This window comes from Lactuca virosa, chromosome 4, assembly GCF_052849685.1.
Source record: "Lactuca virosa cultivar CGN04683 chromosome 4, Lactuca_virosa_CGN04683_v6, whole genome shotgun sequence".
Taxonomy (NCBI): Eukaryota; Viridiplantae; Streptophyta; class Magnoliopsida; order Asterales; family Asteraceae; genus Lactuca; species Lactuca virosa.
In genome coordinates this window covers 159,543,615-159,566,368 of record NC_136429.1, presented here as the reverse complement: position 1 = coordinate 159,566,368, position 22,754 = coordinate 159,543,615, and positions in this window count along the sequence as shown.

Genomic DNA, 22,754 nt, shown 5'->3' with positions numbered 1-22,754 from the left:
CTCTCTCTCTCTCTCTCTCTCTCTCTCTCTCTCTCTCTCTCTCTCTCTCTCTCTCTCTCTCTCTCTGTGTGTGTGTGTGTGTGTGTGTGTAGGATTACATAAAGGTTGAAATTTGAAAACCAAATCAATTTTATGTGATTACATCCCTGATTTCTGGAAATTGGAGGCTGATTTATAGCATAGAAGTTGGAAACTCTTAATTGTTTCCAACGTCAGAGCGAGAACGAAGGCAGATAGGGATATTAAGAGGTAGAAAAGGTGTTTTTGGAACTTCACATAGAAACTTTGAGCGGGAAAATTCACTGGGAAGGGGCTCAGAAAATGCCACCTGACATAAAGGTACTGTTCTATTAGAATAGGGGATATTCAGGTTCATTTGAGACCATGCTAATTTTGTTAGACCGTGAGACCAAATCTAAAAATAATTTTAAAATGCAAAATAAAAGGAAAAATCCGAAAAAAAAAAATTTTTAATTATTATTTTCGTCACTTTAATTACCTAAAAAAATAAAAAAAAATTATCGTAGTATTTGGCTGACCAAGCACACAAGTAGCAAACGGGTTTTTCCTTCGGGGTTAGGTATTACTACGAGACTACCTACGCCTATACGATTATGATACATTCCTTTGATATGATGATATACGATTACGATAAGATTATGCATGAAATACAATCGATGTCACACAAACGAATGAAATGTGAATGGATGATACAAAATTGAATGATTGAATTTTATGTGAAAGGTGATTGATTATTGATTGTGAATGGATGATACAAAATTGAATGATTGAATTTTATGTGAAAGGTGATTGATTATTGATTGATATGTGAATTTTGTTTATATGATTATAATTTGAATGATTGACCCGTTAGGGGATGGTATGTTTTCCCTTTGATTGTGTACAAACTCCTATTGCCTCACGAAGCTTTTGCTGACACTTGTTTCTTGCTTTGTGCCTTTATGATTGGTACAGGTAGCTTAGAAGCTTGGCTTGGTGAGATGGGGTCATTTTTGGGTAGTTTATCCTTAGAATAAAGATGTCACTTGGAAACGTTATTTAATTTTTGATACTTATGCTTCCGCTACAATTAAATACTCTTGATATTTTGGTTTTGAATTGAACGTAACGTTGTGGATTGAAATGTTTTTGAAATAAACAATATTTACAGTCTTCCGTTGCATTTTCCGTTAAAAGATTTTAAAAATAAATGAAAATTTTGGGTGAAAAATTATGACGTTACACAAAAGTCAAAAAGTCAACAAGTCAACTCAGACTGAGTAAGCTTGTCGTACTCAGCTAATACCCCCAACGTAGTGCACTTCTCTCGGCCAGAAAACGGGGTCTCAACCAGGTACGCACATCGTACCTTCATGTACGCCCAACTTACTCGGCTGCCACTTTCTCCTTTCTATTAAGTGCTTAATCTATTAAGACACTTCGTACAAAAACAGATCTAGTTCCAAATGACGTTCTAAGTCATAAAGTTTCCAACTTTATAACTTTCCAAGGCTAGAAAGGGACCAACAACTAAACCCTAACTTATTACACAAACCAAAACCTCATATCTCATGCATGAAGAAAGGGAAGGGACCAAGATCACATTTTTATGACTCCTAATAGCTCCATAACGGATAAAGTTTCTAACTTTATCCATTAGGATGGTCCAAACAACCAAAATCTAGTCTTTAAGTCTCAAAGGGACCAAAAATGCATCTTTCTCAACTTAATCCATTAAGTTCAAGTCTCCAACATTCATATCTGAATCAAAATGATGTTTAGATGGATAAAGTTTCAAACTTCATCAATAACAAAGTAATAAACTTTCAAGATCTAAACTTTATTCAATAAAGTGACTAAAGAGCTCATAAAACCCAGAACAAGCTAGATCTAACAAAATTCATCATCAATATTCAAGCTTTATATCTTATGGAGTTGAGAAAAGCAATGTAGGCTCTAGATCTACAACATTGAGCTTCAACAGTCAACAAGCTTGAACTTCTCTTTCATCCAAAATGCACTTAAAACACATAGAAAGCCTCAATATTTGATCTAAGGGGCTAGGGTTTTGAGTTGGAAGCTCAAGAGGGTGGAGGCTGATGTTAACTTAGCTTAGAAAATGAGGTTTTGGATCTAAATTATTAACATTTTTGGTTTTTAAGCTTGAGGTAAGAAGTTAAAAATGTTATCGAATATAATTTATACAACCTTAAAAATGACGTTTGACTTGGAGAATGAAATTTTTTACATATTAGTTTTTTTTTTTTTTTTTGAATCGGAAAATACAAATATATAATCAACTCCTAAAGTAACACCTAATTCCACCTATATCTACGACGAGATTTGAACCCTCGACCTCAAAAAAGGAAGATACCATCTGATACCGCTGGACTAGAAGCCCTTTGGTTTTTTACATATTAGTTATTATAAAATTTTGGTTTCCTTTAAACAAGACCTAGGTATCCTTAACAACAATAATTTTGAGTTTCTTTTTTTTTTAATTCACTAAACTAGTAAGATAAAGAACACCTTCATTTGTTTCTTTCTTTTTTTTTTTTTTTTGTAAATTCGAAGAAAAAATCGTTATATTTAAAAATATATATATCAAAATTATAGTGTAATATTAAAACGACCTTATATTTCAACATTTCTTTCCGAAAAGTTTATAATATACAACATAACAAATCTTTAAAAATATTTTAGTTTGGAGAAGGAAATTTTCACTTTTTCTTTTTTATAAAAATATTAATTTCTTTAAACAAAACATAAGGAACCCCTAACAATAATATTTGTTTATTTTTTTACAAACTCGTTAAAATAGTAAGATGAAGAACTATTTTATTTGCTATTGAATTTGTAGAAAACAATTTCGGTACATTGTATAAAAATTAATATTTCTTAAAATTAAAGTGTAATAGCAAAATGAACTTATATATTTTTTTTCAAAAAGTTCAAAATATATGATATATAAAAAACCTGTAAATTTTTTTTATTTGAGTAACAAAAATTTTTAACATCTAAATTTTAGACAAAATTGCAAAAATGGTCCCTGTAGTTGACAATTTTATGTGCTTTTGGTCCAAACGAAATGTTTGTGCACCACTCGTCTAAAATTGAATATTTCTATTGTTTTTGTTCCCTATCTACTTAAAAAGACCATTATGCCCATATAATTTGTTTTTCCATTTTTTTATTATCTGTTTTTATTCAAAATAAAAGAAAAACCCACCATCATCCCGTTCACTCTCCCTTACACACAGTCACACATCTCTCTCTCTCTCTCTCTCTCTCTCTCTCTAAATCTTCATCTGGGTTCTTTAACTTCGTCTTCTTAAACACACACACAAAATTATGAAGATACATACTCAAGAATGACACACATTAGAGGAGGAGTTTTATATATCTGCACTAGGAGTTTTCCGAGTGCCACCATTGTCCGCTATCACCACCTGCAAGCACCTCCATCTCCACCTAGAAATCACCGGAAGCCACCTAGTGATAGGGTTTTAAACCATAGGAGTTTTCCAGATCTGCACTTGGGTTAAGGTTATTCAGACGGTGGCGATGGCAGCGTTTATATCTGAAAAATGAAGATATTGAATCTATCATCAGTTGTTTATCCCTAATCACAGAACTTCACATGAACATCGCCATTTTTCTGGTTTCATCGATTTTAGATTATCAATTCCACTGAAAGGAATATCGATTTTTATTTAAAGTAAGATCAAATTTTGGAAAACTCATGTAAAATTGATAGAGAAGAAATTAATGATTTCTGGTTAAAAACTTATCGTAAAAGTGAAATCAACACCTGGAGCTTAATGAAATTAGGGCTCATAATAAGCCCCCGTCTCTTGTTTTAATCGGGATAAAGAGGGGATGTACAAAGCAGTCGAACGAGGCGATTTGAAAAGAACATGAGGGCTCGTTGTGTTCATTGTGAGGAAGAAGGGAAACAAGGCAGAGGTCCTTCCGTCGAGAGGGATGAAGCATTTCTTCGTGACCGGTGACCCTTCGTGGATTTTTCTTCCTCGTCTTCGGCAGCGATCTGAGAGACGCAAAGCAGCAGAATCGCTGACCTGAAGAAAGAAGAACGGAGGCGGCATCCAACGATGAAACTCGAAGGGAAGGTGGACAGAAGAATGGTCCGGTGGAACAAGGCAAACATGTGGGGGTTCGATGGAGTTTGCTCGAAAGGAGGAGAAGAGAAGTGCGAGAGATGAGGTTGTTGTCTTGGTGGCTCACCGACGCACCACCACAGCCCATGGTTCATGGCAAATGAAGATTTAGAGATTTAGAGAGAGAGGGAGAGATTTGTAGATTTTTTTTTTATTTTTTAAGTAAGAGAATAATAATAGAAATTAAAAAAGAATTACTTAAGGGGTATATTTGTCATTTCAGGGTGGGTATGGACCAAAACCAGACAAAAATGACAACCATGAGGACCAAAATCACACAAGATATCCGAAATTGAACCATTGACGCACCACCAAAAGTTTTTGGACCAAAACTACAGAATTTTGCCAACCACAGGGACTATTTTTGCAATTTAGCCTAAATTTTATAAAAACATAGATTCTTTTAAACAAAATGTAGGTACACTTAACAACAATATTTTTTTATTGTTTTTTTCACAAACTCACTATAATAGTAACTAGTGATGTGGCCCATGCTCCACATGGGTCGAGAGGGTTATTAACAACTCCTTTACTGACCTAAAAAATCATTAGAAAATATCATATTAACATGTTTGTAGAGACAATTCCCCTGCAAGCCTATTACCCACATATGTGTGCATTAATATACAATGGGCACAACTTAATTGCTATTAAAAAACACTCAGGAAACAAATAGTGACTATTTCAAATAGGTGCAAAGCAAATAAAACAAAGACCTGGTAGTAAAAAGTTTGTTTATATATTTGCTTAAAAGTAACCGACAAAAAGGGAAAATGGTAAAACCTACAATAAAAGAACCAACAATCCGAATTAAAACAACACAGATTTAAATGGGTTTTGACTAATTTGGCTTAGTATAAACCACCATGTTACCTACAAAAAATAGCTATTGGCAATAGAACTACACGGAAAAAAGTAAGATATATTTGTAGAATTATAGCTTTGTGATCAAGTCACCTTAACACAACTATTACATGACAATTTAGAATAGCAATGTACTTCTGAGTCAGAAGTTCATTACTATTTTGGAGTGGTTCTTGAAAGTAGATGATGTAATCATTATATTTTCAAATTACATTGCTTTATATAGCATCTTACTTTCACTTGAAATACTTTTAAAATTAAAAAATGACTGAAAGATATTAAGAACAAATTGTAGAAGAATATTTAATTTTTCATTTTCTAAATATGTGAGTGTGAAGTAATTTTCATTTTTCACTTGGGTAAAGGATGAAGCATTAAGCAATGAGGCGGTGCAAAACTGTTAGGAAGAGATTTCTGGAAGAAATTCATTGGACAGAAAAGAGGTGGAAGAAGAGGGAAACACGTAGGTAGCAACTACGCTTAAGATAAACCAGCCAGCCAAAGAAAAAGTAGTTTGGGTTGGCTCAAAACCTGCTACTGCAGAGAAGAGCAATAAGATTTAATTGTATGTATAATATGAATAACCCTTTCATTTGTTTTCTTGAATGGAAGGAAAAAATTTCGTTATATTTTATAAAAAATACTATTTATTAAAATTAAAATAAACACTAAATAAAACTCGTTTTTAATTTTTTTTACAAACTTAATAGTATAGTGAGATACTTCAGTTTTCATGATTTTTGGATAATTTTATTTTTATGTTTTTATAAAATTAAATTTCTTTTTTTTTTCAAATTCTAATGACTTTGCTCATTTTATAGATAATTAAGTTTTAAAAAAAAAACTCATATTTTTTTGTAAAAGAAAAAAAATAGTATGGCCGAAAAAAAAGTGGATGGGAAACAAAACCGATCGATGATAATGTGCCACTTGTTTAGGAGAGAGACTGGAGCGTGACACGTGCGACCGAGACTGAAGACGCATTATTTCTTGTTTCAAATTTCTGGTTTTCCGTTTTTACCCCTCTCATATATGCCCTTTTATTAGAAAATCATGAAATTTCGAGATAATTATAGAAAATGTCATTGTCAGAATTAAACAAAAAAAACAAAAATTATTTATTAACCTTGAACACATTTTTGCGAGTTAAACGTCTGCATCTTTACTCGTAGTGCACAACATCGTCTCTCTCTCTCTCTCTCTCTATATATATATATATATATATATATATATATATATATATATATATATATATATATATATATATATATATATATGATTCTTTTATAACCAAGCACCACTTTACAGTTCTAATGTCTTTATATATGGCTACCACTTGGACCATATCTTATCCATCTCCCCACCCATTGCCACTTAAACAATCTAAATTATATAATTTTATTAAGATAAATCTTAACATCCGATTTTCAGGTATTTTCATTTTAGCCCTTACCCTATTTAAAGTTTGCACATTTGGTCCCTTGTTGTTTAAAGAATCGCAATTCAGCCCGTACGCTAGGCGTACGTTAGGTACGCGCGGCGTACTTGTGACAACCCGGATCGCTGAAGCCATGTTAGTACGCTAGGAGTACCTATGGTACGTCGGGCGTACTAGCTCAGCCTCTTAACCCTAATTTTAAGGGTTTGCTCCTTATTTAATCCACTTATGCCTCCATTGGACATTTCTTATCAGTTACTATTCCCTCATAAACCCTAATCTCGAGTCTAAGCTTTGTGTGTGAGAGTTTCGAGCTTATAAGTGATGTTGGTGCTCATTTGTTGAAGAAGAAGCCTAGTGAAGAAGGGGGTGTTGCTTACAAGCTTTTAGATCCAGAAACTACTTCACCTTGTGCATCTTCTGAAAGTATAAAGTGTATACCTTGATGTATTTCTTTTTAGATCTCTATAGATGAGTTTTTATGAGCTTTTTTCCCCAAAGCTTGGACCTTTGTGAGTATGGAGCACTCCAGAGCATTGTAGTTGTCCTTTCATGTGTTCTAGGTCTCGTAGATTCATAAAAATGGTTGCTTGATCATTTCCATTGGCCCATGCATGAGTTAAGTGTCTTGGAGTGTAATGAAAGTTAGAGTTTTGTGTATTGGGTTCTTTCTATCCATGCAAAGGCTTAAAGTCGGTGACTTTATGCGTTAAGACATGTTATTATGGTCAGATATGATAGGTGTCTTATTGGATTAAGACATAAAAGTTAATAAATGGGGATCAGGTAGAGTATGCCGGGCGTACTCCTGGCTACGCCCCGCGTAGCCAAGCCCATTCCCGATTGGTCACTGATTGATTTGTACGCCCCGCGTAAGAAGGAGTACGCCCAGCGTACGCGTTGGGCAGTTGACTTTTGATGACTTTTGACCTTTGGTCAAGAATTAGGGTTTTGGACCCCAGGAGGGGCAAAATGGTCTTTTTCCCTTAAGGGGATTAGTGTGGGATTTGGACTTGTGAGTTGAGTTGAGGACCTTGATTATTAATTAGGGTTAATTGTTGTGTTATTAGGCAGAGTCTAGTTCTGGCAGTTCGGGTGTGAGATTTATCTGTCATCAGTATCATGTGAGTCTCCTCACGTATTCTTACCTGTGTGGTAAAAGAGTTGTATTTGTGATGACCAGGTGGGTCTAACTGTTATTTTGTATGATGTCGTTTATATGTGACTCAGACTGCGGATAGTCGTTAGGATTGTTGATAACCCATATGGCATGCTGTTGCCTAGTGGGACTGTTGATAGTCTCCATGGTTGTTGATAACCCATAGCTGTATATTTATGCTCTACTGTATGTGGTATCTTGGGGAACTCACTAAGATTCGTGCTTACAGTTGTTGATTTATGTGTTTCAGATACTTCTAAGGATCGCGGGAAGGCGAAGGTCTGATTGTACACACTCGCTGGGAGATTTGTTACTGGGGCAGTGTGTGATACGCTGATATTTTATGATGATAATTTGTATTTGACACTTATGTTTTTGGATGACTTGGTTCATGAACAATATTTTGGTAATTTAAAAATGAAAATTTTGGTTTAAAATTTGAGGTGTTACCATTTGGTATCAAAGCCCTGGTTTGAGGAATTTGGATGAAATCTAGGGTATTTCCAAACTCAAACTAAGGATCTGAATATTTTCATAAAAACTTTTCAAAGAAATGAAGATTTTTACAGAAGAAAAATTTAGTGAAGCAGTGTGTACAATCAACCACAGCTCGAGCGGTAGTTTCCCAAAATACCTCAATCTATATTATGAGTGGTGTAGAGCTGATATTTTATGAGTTGATAGAATTGCATGCAGTTAGTGGTAGGCTAAGGATCCTGGAGGAATGGTGTGATAGTGTATCCTGATTTGTGATGCCTTTAGCCTAGGAGTTCGTTCTTATGAGATTGAATCTGTCATTGCTATTTGCTTTTTGTATGTTGTATAATTGTACATACTTAGGATTTTATAGCCTTAGAATGCATGATTTAGCCTTTCTTCCTGTTCCTCGTTTGGTTATGGATTTGAGGTAGAATCATTTATCTGAATGTCTATTGAGTCTCGTATTGTGTACAATTGGCATGTGCGAAGCAAATGACGAGGACAGCGGAGATCTTGTGAGGCGAAGCAATGCTGGGGAGCAGTATAGAGTTAGTGTCTAGATGCTTAGTCGTGGTTCTAAGGAACCAGCAGGGCAAGTGTATGGCTGATGTGGGGCAATAGAGTCCTTGTGACTTGGGGTCTTGATAGGACGACTTGAGACAAATACGGGTTAGTGTGGAAAGTAGTATTGAGCTCATACTACTGAAAGTACTGGATCCGTACGCAGCTCAAGAAGGAATCTTAAGGAACTAAGGAACTTGTAGGAGTGTGTGGGTGTTTGTGTATGCGCTTTAGCTTGATTCTGATGGTTTTCTTGGGTGTTTCAGTATGGTGGTTACCCGAGGTTTAGGCTTCAGCGACCCTGAGAGGCCGAGTGTCAGTGATGATGAGATTCGTAGGATTGTTGCTGCTGAGGTGGCCACAACAATTAGAAGGGCTATTCCAGAGATTTTTAGGTCTATCAACACTACAAGAAAAAACCGAAATAAGTACGAAAAAATTTTGTAGCTAAAACATGATATTTCGCAGCTAAACATGATTAGAGACGGAATTTGCTACGGAACCCATCTATTGCAAAAATCTTTGTTACTAAACCTTTTTTACGGAATCCGTAGAACCTTCGCAATGGAATTTGCAACACACTTATTCCATAGCAAAATAGCTATGAACTATATCTGTAGCAATGTCGTAGCAAATTAACTACAATTGTTTTCCGTGGGACGCTCGTAGCTAATTACCTACGACACGATCCGTAGTTAATCTGTCACAAATTAACTACAGACTCACCCCGTAGTTAATTTCCATAGCAAATCCACTACAAGTAATGTTGTAGCAAATATTCCATTGTGAATTTACTACAATCTAATTTCGTAGCAGATATTTGATAGTAAATATACTATGATCTACTTACATAGCAAATTTACTACAGTCCACTTTTGTTGCAAATATTCCATAGTAAATTTACCACGACATACATCTGTTGCAGAAAAAAATGTGACGGAATAGACTCCATAGCAAAATCCGTAACAATTCAATGAATTAATAACTACATAAAAATATTCGTAGTAACACCGTAGAAATATCAGTAGCAAAAAATGGTGACATGATTAGTTCAAATACATACAAAAATGATTCATTTTTTTCCGAAGCAAATTTATAACAAAATCAAGATTACAAAATTGCAATAACAATAAAAGAAATTACATAAATTCTTAATAAAAAATAGTTTATCATCAAATAAAATACCCCTTTGTACAAAGCACCAATCAAATTAGTCTAATAGTCAAACTCAACTAGAAATCCTAAATTGCAATCAATAAAGAATGTATCACCGACTATTTTTGCTTCTCATATCATTGACCATGTTTCTCACATCATCCAACTCCATCCTTTGTTGGTCTATGGTTTCCTCTTACTTCTGGATCTTCGTCGCGAGGTGATGTTTTTCAGAACTTGTATGCGGTGAAGTGCATGTTTGAGAGGAGTTTTCAGAAAAAATGGACCTGACATATGATCCAAGCCCATAAACTCTTTTCTGTTCCCAAGCAGCCTTGACGACTGAGTCACCAACTACAACATCCCATTGACATTTTTTCTACAATACATAATAACAATGGAGTTATAATAAGTGAACGGTGTGTCTAATAATTTCACAAAATCATAATAATAAATAATCTACATGAAACTCTTCCCAATAAAACTGTTTTGTCTCTTCGCTTAAAGTTACCCACTTATATCCATTTTCATCCACTTTATCTAGGAATGATTTCTTAATTATGAATGAACACTTACCTGAAGGTAATAACTTACATGACAAAAAAAATAGCATAGTAATATGAGCTAATCAAACTTAAACAAAAAAAATATGAAAATCAATTAGTATGTTAACTTAAACATTTGCCCGAACTTTAATATGTATGTGTTGTTCTAGTTATGCATCTTGTTGTTCAGTAGTAGCAATTGGTGTCGATGGGGTTGTTATGGAGGAAGGAGCATACGATGGGGCTGGTGTAGATGATGGACTGATACCGTACCAACCTGTGGTGGGGTAGATGGTATACGTTTGGATGCATGGGTTGATGATGGGATTGTTGTGGAGGAAGGGTAGACGATGGGGCTAATGTCGATGATGGGGATGAAACAGTTCCAAATAGTGGGTATTTGGATGTTGTCGGTGTGGATGTAGTGGTAAACGAAGGGGCTACTACTGTACCCAATTGTGTTGATGCTTCATTAACATGCCTTTGTAACAGACGATGCATGTGCTTGTGTGGCCCATTTGGAGCTCTTTATATTGGGAACGGAAACATCTTTCCTGTAATATAAGTGCATTAGAAATCAAACATTACAATTTTCAAATACCAAAGCATAAAGTGTTCCTTTAGTAATTATCAGTAAATAAAAACATATAACATTTACAAAAGTTTGAAATATAGTCATTTGTAATAAAAAAAATCTTTCAGGAAATTAAAAGAACATGGTACCACTAAAATTCAAAATTTGGATCATATTCAGTTTCCACATATGATCTTTCAATACCCACCAACATTATACAAATAAACAAAACCTATACCTAATACATGTAGAATGAGCAAAAAGTTCTAACTTTCCGTATGAACTTTTCATAAGCCTAAATCGTTATTACAGTTTAATCTTTGAGTAAATGCAAGAGACAAAGGGCTATTAAACGCACAATGGGATGACAACTAGCACATTATTGCCAAAAAATGAGGTAACTAGCAAGATCCATCTACATTTTAAATAACAAATATATGTCTAACAGCAGAAAAACATAGATGAATAAGCATATAAGACGATCTAGGGAGGAAAAAATAGAATAAAAACCATGTTGTAGACTTGTAGTTAAATGTGGTCCTTTTTAAGATTTCAAAGTCGATGGTTGTATTTAAAAAAACATATGGTTGTACATAAAGGCCAGAGCGATTCTTCTGGTCCTTTTCTTACTTTTGTTGTTGTAAGTTAAAGAAGATGATCGACGGAAGAATAAAAGCGAATAAAAACAACACCTGGAAACACAAGGATTAGAAGCACCGAACAGACCTGGAAGTAAAGGAGGAAACACGATCAACACATAGACGTATAGCGAAATTCTCCTCTGCGTGGGTAAGATATGCCTATATAATTGGTAAACGGTTTTGACGGGAGTGGATATATGAGATCTGTTTTTCCGGAAGTGGGATATGGAATTAAAAATTTTGAATATTTTGGAACATTTATTTTTCCGGGAGTGGTGATAGTAATTTAAAATTGGTCAACTATTCTCTAGTTTGTAAAACGTAATTGCAAAACAGTATTTAATCAATCAACTCTTTGATTAATTGGAAAATAACTCAAAACCAATAATGTTTTCTGCATAGTTCCATGCCTCAGTATCTATACATATATATATTCCTAGACTACCAACTTGTAGAATAAGATTAGGAAACTTAAATCAACTTTCTTAAGCCCCAAGTTTACTTGGTCTCCAAGTCCTACTTGACTTAGGATTCCAACAATCACCCCCGAATCTCTAAGTCCTTCTAGAGAATTCTTCAACTCCGATCAAGCTCTGCATTTCCTTGAACTTGGTTCGAGATAACGGTTTTGTAAGAATGTCCGCCTTTTGTTCTTCACTGGGAATGTACTCCACCTCTACTTGTTCGTTTTCAACACAATTACGAATTAAGTGAAACATCGTGTGAATGTGTTTACTTCTTCCATGAAAAACGAGATTCTTCGTTAGTTCGATAGCCAACTTGTTATCAACTCTAAGAACCATTTTCTCATGTATTTTGTTCATGATTTCTCCGAGCAAATCTTGAAGCCATATTGCTTGACATGCGGTCGTTGTGGCTACCATGAACTCCGCATCTCAAGATGATAAAGCAACAATATCTTGCTTTTGCGAACAACCATGTTATCGGAGATGACCCGTAGTAGAAAATGTGACTGGTTGTGCTTTTTCCGTCATACATGTCAACATTGTGACTACTATCACTATAACCAATAAGTTGCCTTTGTCCCATCCTCTCGTACTTGATTCTATATCCCGTTGTTCCTCGTAAGTACCTTAGAATGTGCTATTTGCAACACCATATGATTCTCTTGGACTTTACATGTATCGACTAACAACTCCAACCGCATATGCCATATCGGGTCTTGTTTTCAAGAGATATCTAAGGCATCCTAGCACCTTTCGATACTGTGTCGGGTCAATTTCGGGTTTATCTTCGACCTTTGACAATTTAATTCCCAGTTCCATTGGAATGTGGGTTGGATTGCTATCATGTAAACCAACTTCTTTTAAAATGCGTTGAGCATACGCTTCTTGGTTTATAGTAATCCCCGATTTCTCTTGCTTAACTTCAATGCCAAGGTAATAAGTCAATCTTCCAAGATCCGTGTAACGCCCGCAGATTTAGGCTAGTCAATTTGGAGACAATGAGCATCAAAAATGAGTTTTTGATGGAAGACTATTTAGAAGGAGTAATCTTAACCAAGTTGTAGAATATGTCACAAGGGTTCCGTACATAAAAAGAACGCCGAAATCCGAGTTATAACGAAGAAGTTATGGCATATCGAAGTTTCGCGACAAAATCGGCACGACGCTGGGTGACGTAAATAGTGAATTTACGATAGAGGACTTTTTGGCCTTAGAAATCTAAACGAAAGTTGTAGTATATGTTAAACCGAGAGCGTGCATAAAAAGAACGCCCAAATCTGACTTCGTATGAGGAAGTTATGATTTTTCTAAGATTTGGCTTAGCAGTGCACAGCCCGATACTCAAATTTTAGATCGAGCGGTTTTTGGCCAACGCGACCTAAATGAGAATTGAATATCTCATTAATAGGAGCTCCGATAAAAAGACAGACGAAAACGGAGTCTGTATGTAGAAGTTACGAATTTTTCGCAGTCGTTTAACAGTATAATCTCCTCATACTGTTAAATTTAAAATCGGTCGAGACCTAGCCGACGGAGTTAAAAGGAAAGTTGAGATCTTATTTTTACCTACGCGTGGATATAAAGAACGTCGAAAACGGAGCTCGTATACGAAAGTTATGAATTTTTGAAAATCGGCTGTTTTACCCCTGTGTTCGGCGCCACGTGTCAGCACCAGGCGAAGATTTGGAGCCTACGCAACACCACGATGTGGAGAGAGGCACCACGACGTGGTGACGCTCCGGGCAGCCTATAAATAGAGGTGTGGGGGTTGCCTCATTCCTCACACCTTTTCCCACTTCTTTCTCTCTCTAAACACTCTCTAACACCCCCAAAGCCTAGGGTAACTCACTAGCACGAGAAGGAAGCCCCGGAGCTCCCGACGGCTCCGAAAAAAAGAGATTTTCGGCTTGGAAACGCTGCTCCAGCGAAACCCGATTTTTAATAAAAACTCGATGTAAGTGAGATACGTCTACCATACTTTAAATATAGCTTATATATAAATATAATATCGTTATTATGAACCTATAAATAAGATTTATCAGTGATTCAAAGTCGTTATACTGATTGAACTACTTACGGGAGAGGTGTCTACAATGGTCACGTTGGGTTTGGTTATTGGATTTCAGAAAAGCTATATACCGAAATGATTCTGCCTCCCAACTGTCCTGTCTGGCTGATCCTTACTTGATAGATCATGAAGTAGACTTTGAGTTAATCATGAATCTAGACTAATAATTAGTCGCAATAAAGATTAGACTAAAACTTAGCGATAATAATTATAGGTTTCGTCGAAGGAAAATAGAATCGTTAGAAGCGAAGCGCTGCCCGAGTTTGGAATCATCACTTTAACAAGTGAGTGCATAGTTACTTTCATCTTACACATATATATGAAGTATTTTATATAAATTACGTGCTATGTGTGCATATTGTCTGAATACTTGCTGACTATGCTGGATGAAAGATTTTCTACATGTTTTAAATGATTTAAACTGTATATGTATTTTATATCTACAAAATATGTTGGGTAAAACATAGGTAGATGAAATATGAGTTGGAAGAAGAGAGGAGAGATTATATAGACCATGAGATAAGGGTGAGAGGTGAACAATGAGAGAAGCCTTTTACCCAAGTGTTGGCCTCGTCATCTAGCAAAGTATGGATGACAACCACGGACAATTCTAGACAGTCCAGTAGAACACTAGCAAGCTCGCAACCTGTAGGTGTTGTGAACGATGTGTTCACCGGTGTACTCTAAAAAAAACCCATTGACATGTATTGCGAGTGGACTCTCGAAAATGATATTGTCAATAAATGAGATAAACCCTGGCGACTATGCAGACTTAGTGCCTAAACCCTGGCAGCTGCGCCTAGAGGACGATATCGGCAGCTGCGCCTAAATAGAGAATGTCATAATTCTGGCAGTTGCGCCTAAATGATAATAATAGCAGTTGTGCTTGACAGCTGTGTCATTGACAACGACGAACTTTGTACCTATTCCTTAGGATAATCCTTAGGAATAAATGAATGAGAAATAGCTTATTCTTAGGGTAGATCCTTAAGAGTAAAGAATATAATGGGAATGGGTAATTGGGTTGATTGTTTGATGTTTAAACATAATAATTATATTATTGTGGGTTGAAAAACCTATGTACTCACCAGGTTTCCCAACCTGACCCACTCAAGCTTATTAATATCACAGGTGTTGATATGAAGCTACTTTACACTGAGAGATTTAAAAGAGATGTAGATCACTAGTGTAAATTAATGTAAGTTCCGTTTATGCTTATGTTTTTGTATTGACGATGACATCCCAAATGTTTTAAAATGAATAAAAATACATTTCTTCGGAAATGCTTTGATGATGTATTTATCATGTTTTCCTGGGAACAAATTCCGCAACATTTTTATTAAAAGAGATACTCTAATTTTTATAAAGCATAAACAAAAATCGGTCTTTTTTGGCCATGAACATGGGGATGTCACAGTTGGTATCAGAGCATTAGTTTAAGCGAACTAGGAATAAGGATTTATTTCTAGACTTAAACTTAGAATGTTAAGCGATGATCATGAGGAGTGTGTCTAATATATTTTTGGTAGTACACTTAAATAGACACAAGCACTAGCTTATTTAGGAGAATGCCTAACATGCTTTATGTGCTAAATGATTTGTGATGCTTTATGACGCTATCGTTTGATCGGATCTATGGTCTGTTGCCGACCGGATCTGGAAACTTTATGTGTTCAGATTTCTAAACGTTTAATTACGGTATTATAACTGGCATGTAACTTTTCGGAGTAATAGGGAGATTTACACGTCGATCGTAAAATAAAATATTTCCTATCTTAATTCTCGTCATTATACACCAAACGTCTGACTTGGTGTATAGATCGAAATAGCTAGAACCCGAAGTGGAGTCGGAAACGTGAATGGAAATAGGAATCAACAACCTCAACCCCAAGTGATTGAGCAAGTAGTAGCAGCTGCACCTGAGCCAATCACTATGGTTGGGGTACAAGCAATGATCCAGATGATGTTAGATCGTCAAATGGAAGAAACAAGGCGTTTGCTTCAACATAATCGAGATGAACCTATGGTTCCTGTTGAGCAGCCCGAACTGGATGAAGAGTTGTCAGAGGAGGGAAATTACAGTCGTACGGTGAGTCAAGTTGGACCCCGAGTAGTCAGGAGAAACGACCCGGACATAAGTATTGACCGGGATGGGCGCATGTATAAGAACTTCTTGAGTGCCAAACCACCAAGTCTTGCTGGAAGCCCAAAACCAGTGGAGATTATGGACTGGATCTTCGAGATGAAGATGGTATTTGAGAGCTGCGACTGTAGCGATAAGCAAAAGACGGTCTTTGCAGTCAGACAACTAAAGACTGGAGTGCTAAGTTGGTGGAAGTTGTTGGCAGATATAATGCCACGAGGAGAAACCATGTGAATGTCTTGGGAAGCATTCGTGGAGCAGTTGAAAATGCAGTACTGCTCAGAGATAGATCTGATAGACCTAAACAATGAATTTCAGAACCTGAAGAAAGGAAAGATGAGTGTGGATGAGTATGTCACCGCATTCATCGAGAAGATGAAGCTATTCCCCTACTTGGTGCCTACTGAACTCTCCAAGATCGATAGGTTTCCTAACGGACTGCCCACAAACTTTGGCCCAACAGTCAAAATGGAAGCTACTTTGAAAACAGCTGTTAGAGCAGCTAAGAATGTAGAGACCCAGATAAGAGAAAGGGGTCTAGAAAAAGATAAGGCATGAGAAAAGAGGAAATTTGAAGGATATTCAAGGTCCAACAAGTAGAGCAAATTCCTGAAGTCTGGAGGAGGAAGAGGAAGTGAAGCAAGACGGTGCGAGAAGTAAAAAAAGAAACACTCTGGAAAATGCGGTGCGGAGGTGACTTGTTTCAAGTGTGGAAAGCATGGGCATTACACCAACGAGTGTACGTTCAACAAAAGGGTGTGTTACGGATGTAATGAAGAAGGGCACTTCAAGCAAGACTGCCCAAAGAGGGAAGGAGCTACAAAGCAAAATGCACCACCAAAACCGAAGGCAAAAGCATTCCATATGATCATTGACGAAGCAGATGACAATGCAAGGAATCAGGAATGAGGATTGATACCCGAAGATCAAGTTGTGAAGTAGCCATGCGGATAGTATCAAGAGGTGTAGCCTATTAGAGGCATAGTATAGGTTGAACTTGAACATCTGCGTAATCGTTTCAAGAAGTAATATAAACCTTCGTTTTATTATCTGGTGTGTTAAGCTGTTATGTGATTTTCTTGTATGGTGACTTGGAAAAAAACTGCGAGACAATACTTGGGACGAGTATGAGTAGGTGTGAATAGTAGTAGAGGCCTATACTACCAGAAGCACATGACTCACACTTGGATCAGGGAAGGTCACAAGGTTACCGAGGCACTAGTAATTGATTTCGTTTTATTCAAGTATGTTGTTACCATTGTTTCGGTAATGATTAAGAAGATGATTGTTATATCGACCCTAGTGTTCATATCAAATCGAGTCCGACTAAGACGAGTATGTTACGTGGTTCAGAGAACCAAGTTCGATGTAGCATCTGACTTAAGTCAGAAGATTGAAGTGAAAGATAATTGAAGCGATCAATAGAAGTATCGCGCTCATTGTTAAAGAAGTTGGTAGCTAGAAATGCTACATGTTGAAATGTGATTATATCACATTAGAACATGAAGGAAAGTATATTCCATTCCGGGATTTGACTCTAAGAGACCTGAGTCTAAGCGTTGCGACATACGATGAGAGGTCATTGGAACGTGATCCATCAGTCTATCGTGGAAATCAAATAACTTATCTTAAGTTTGTTAAGAAAAAGAAGGAGTCTTCAATAAGGATCGAGATTGTGACTTGGAAGTCATAATTGAAAGTCTAACATGAGATAGAGGGTGGATTCAAGATCGATCATCGTCTGCAGTTAAAGAAGTCCAAGAGTTAGATGTTAATTGAAGAGGACATAGAAGTTACGATTATCACCTAGGATGAAGAGATAACGTGTGGATTCATTATACAAGCCCTGTTTCGTTGATGATTCCGGGACGTAATCATCCTAAGGGGGAGATAATTGTAACGCCCGTAGATTCGGGCTAGTCAATTTGGAGACAATGAGCATCAAAAATGAGTTTTTTATGGAATACTATTTAGAAGGAGTAATCTTAACCAAGTGGTAGAATATGTCACAAGGGTTCCGTACATATAAAGAACGCCGAAATCCGAGTTATAACGAAGAAGTTATGGCTTGTCGAAGTTTCGCGACAAAACCGGCACGACGCTGGGTGACGTAAATAGTGAATTTATGATAGAGGACTTTTTGGCCTTAGTAATATAAACAAAAGTTGTAGTATACGTTAAACCGATAGCGTGCATAAAAAGAACGCCCAAATCTGACTTCGTATGAGGAAGTTATGATTTTTCTAAGATTTGGCTTAGCAGTGCACAGCCCGAAACTCGAATTTTAGATAGAGCGGTTTTTGGCTAACGCGACCTAAATGAGAATTGAAGATCTCATTAATAGGAGCTCAACGATAAAAAGACAGACGAAAAAGGAGTCCATATGTTGAAGTTACGAATTTTTCGCAGTCCTTTAACAGTATAATCTCCTCATACTGTTAAATTTAAAATCAGTCGAGAATTAGCCGACGGAGTCAAAAGGAAAGTTGTAGATCTTATTTTTACCTACGCGTGGGTATAAAGAACGTCGAAAATAGAGCTCGTATGCGAAAGTTATGAATTTTTGAAAATCGGTTGTTTTACCCCTGTGTTCGGCGCCACGTGTCAGCACCAGGCGCAACACTACGACGTGGAGAGAGTCACCATGACGTGGCGACGCTCCAAGCAACCTATAAATAGAGGTGCGGGGGCTGCCTCATTCCTCACACCTTTTCCCACTTCTTTCTCTCTCTAAACACTCTCTAACACCTCCAACCCCCCCCCCCCCAAAGCCTAGGGTAATTCCCTAGCACGAGAAGGAAGCCCCGGAGCTCCCGACAGCTCTGAGAAAAAGAGATTTTCGGCTCGGAAACGTTGCTCCAGCGAAGCCCGGTTTTTAATAAAAACCCGATGTAAGTGAGATACGCCTACCATACTTTAAATATAGCTTATATATAAATATAATATCGTTATTATGAACCTATAAATAAGACTTATCAGTGATTCAAATTCGTTATACTGATTTAACTACTTACGGGAGAGGTGTCTAGAATGGTCACGTTGGGTTTGGTTGTTGGATTTCAGAAAAGCTATATGCCGAAAAGGTCCTGCCTCCCAACTGTCCTTGTAACACCGTAAATTTTCAAACAAAATTTTCAATTTAAAATCACATAATTCTCATAACACATTTCACAAAATCTCATTTATTTAATTTACAAAGCGCAACTCTATAATTGTTTGATTACTAATCCAGGATCCTCAAAACATAACTCTTTCTCTGGTGTGTACAATCGAACCAGCGCCCTCCCGCGATCCTGAGAAGAACCTGAAACACATATCACATAACATGGTAATCACGAAGCTTAGTGAGTTCCCCAAAATACCACACACAGCTCATTAGCCACTCAAGGCTATAACTCAATAAGACCCTCCAGTCAATGTGTCTCAGTGGGACCCTCCGGTCCCACAACTCGGGTGGACCCTCCGGTCCTAACTCAGATGAACCCTTCGGTCCTAACTCAGTAAGCTCAGAATAATACACAACATAAATCACATAGACATAATGCAGGATATCTCAATACACAGTATATCCACATAAGACCCTCCGGTCACACATAGATTACCACTCAAGGTAAGTATAGTGAGAAGACTCACCTCGTAAGCAAGCAAGCAAAACCTCGTACACGAATCTTGAACTAGCCTCCGCCTATCACATAGGATAAATATCTCCAATTAATACTCTATTCTCGACTCTAAATAAACCAAGGGGTATTCTCTCTCTCTAACTCTTGAAATGGGTAAAAGACCATTTTACCCCTCTTTGGCTCTCCATTACTCATATTGACCAAACTCTAAAGTCAAACTCGAGTCAACAGTCCATGTTTGACCTAACTCGCTGAGTGCACCCATGTGACTCGTCGAGTCCACTCTTTTCCTCAGAAGTCTCGTGAAGGTACAGCTCAGCTTGTCGAGTTGACCCCCAACTCGCCGAGTTATCGCATGATCAAGCACATTGGGACAAACCTTCACCGACTCGTCGATTCGGCTCATCGACTCGGCGAGTCCATTCAAACTCATTCCTCATTCAGACGATTCAAAGCAGATCTACCACTTCAAACACTAGATCTAGCATCTCAAGACTCAGTTGTCACGTAAAGCTTCGATCTTTACGTTCATGTATGGCAATTTTGCTCCAATATACCAAAACATGCTCTCACAATGTGTTAAGCACAATAAACCTCATGTGGATGAATAAAGTTGGGATCTTTGGACTCTAGGGAACTCACAGGGTCTAGATCTGAGGTTTAAACCCCATGATAACTCTATATGCTCGAAGTCCCAACAAAAGGTGGAAGAAACCCTAATCTTCCACAATAATGAGATCTAGGCAAAAGAAAATGAGAAAGGTGCAAGCTTTTACCTCCCACTGAAGCCCTTGCATGAAGATAGACTAGATCCAACCGATTCTTTTGCTTCCTTGTTGGATAATCTCATCTTCTTCTCAAAAGATGCACTAGGTTACTCCAAGTTTAGCTTCTAAGACTCTCTTAGGTCACTACACACGTTTAGGTTTTTACACAGGAAGGTTAGGCAGCTGGTGAGGCAGAAATGGGGGCATAAGTTCCCTTATATAGACCCCAACCTCGGGAAATTAGGGTTTCACAACACATCACCAACTCGGCGAGTCGGCTCTCTGACTCGTCGAGTCCATTCATTAATCCCACATGGTCAACTCGACTCTACTCGACGAGTTGGACTCACAACTCGTCGAGTCACTCAATAAATCTTAAAATTAAACACACAATAATATACCTGGGAGTCCGGATGTTACAATTCTCCCCCACTTGAATTAGATTTCGCCCTCGAAATCGCTCCTCAACAACACATAGATCGAACCCAATAACTCGAAAAGCACCACCGAAAGGGTCTCATACCACACAACTACCTTCCTCCAGGGACACCCGAATCCAAACAGGAACTCCCAAACCCGGAAAAGGACAAACCCCTCTGCCGCTATGATACCCGTTCTGACTCTCCAAAACCTGGAGACTCTAGTGGCCTGTCTCACTGCCAGACTGCCCTCTCAAGATATCACCATGTTATTCGTCCCTCGAATAACAGACCTCGATAACTTACTTCCCCTCTGATTCTCTTGTTGTGCCTGATAGAAACAAGTCAATGCCCAAAAATTGGCTATCGATCACTCATTTCAGACATACTAAACGATCCAGATCATACTCCAAGGAACGAAAGGGTCGCATCACACCAGGGACCCATCCACTGTACTGCAATCAAAACCCATCTGAACAATGAACTCTCAACACCCTGTCCTTAGACACAAGAAAATGATCAGGCTTGCTCAGAAGTATCCTTTGGCATCTAACAATCATAAGCCCCAGCTCCCTTCTCAATTATCCCTTTCAACACTGAACACCAGGTCAACTCCCGACCCAACAGTTGAACCTCCAAAGGTTAACCATTGCTTACTCCAAAACGTCTCACTGACTTCCTTCTCACTATAAGTATCTCGGCCCAGTGTGACACACAAGTCATGAAGTTCGCTTTACCCCAAGCGAATACTACAACCCCAACTGAAATCGTCTCACCCTCGACCTCTGCCGTCTACTACTCTTTAGTTCTATACGTCTCGCGATCCTTCCCATACAAACGAACTGACCCACTCAGGTCTAAGACATCAGATGACACACAATACCCCTCAAAATGGAACCCATCTGCGAATCCGGAACCTCATCTCGCCTACTCAATACACGAATTGTCCCATATTCAACTCGAGAGTCTGATTTCACAGCAGAATTCGAACCACTCATTTCCAATCTGTTACTCAACACAAACCCGCGATTCGTGAATTTATGCACACACCGTCTCTCCAATTCCTTCCGATTATGATAATCCCTCCTCAACCCGGGATACAACAATCCTCGACCGACACGGAGACCCCAGTCTCGCCCCTGGTCCATGAAGGGTCCAGTTAATGGTTTGGTCTAGGCTTTAATTGTAATAGTTCAGTATGAGTCGTTAATGTATTTTTGTGGGTTGTTTAGGTGTTTACGGTCAGGAAGTGAGTTTATGGCCGTAAAAACGTTTACGGCCGTAAACCCAGTTTGCGGCCCAGACGGGTATATATAGTGGAGGTGTAGGTCTTTGTCTAGTTGTTGATGCCATAGTGTTTACAGTTTATTCCATCGAGTTGTACCAGATGTTTTTATGCTATAAACGTGTGCAAGCTTGATTTCTTCTCTTCTTCTATTTCTATTGTGATTGTTTGTTGCTTGATCATTGGTAAAGATCCCTTTCAGGACCTTACAATTGGTATCAGAGAAAAAACCGGTGTCAAAGCTTCATTCAATCGAGTTTTCGGCTGTTTAGACTGACATTCCTTAGAGTTCGAGATTGGTTTTAGTGTTTTCGTGGTTAAAGGGACTGAATCTACACCAAAAACGCGTTTTTGAAGATCTTCTGGGAGTTTACTGTCGACCGTAAA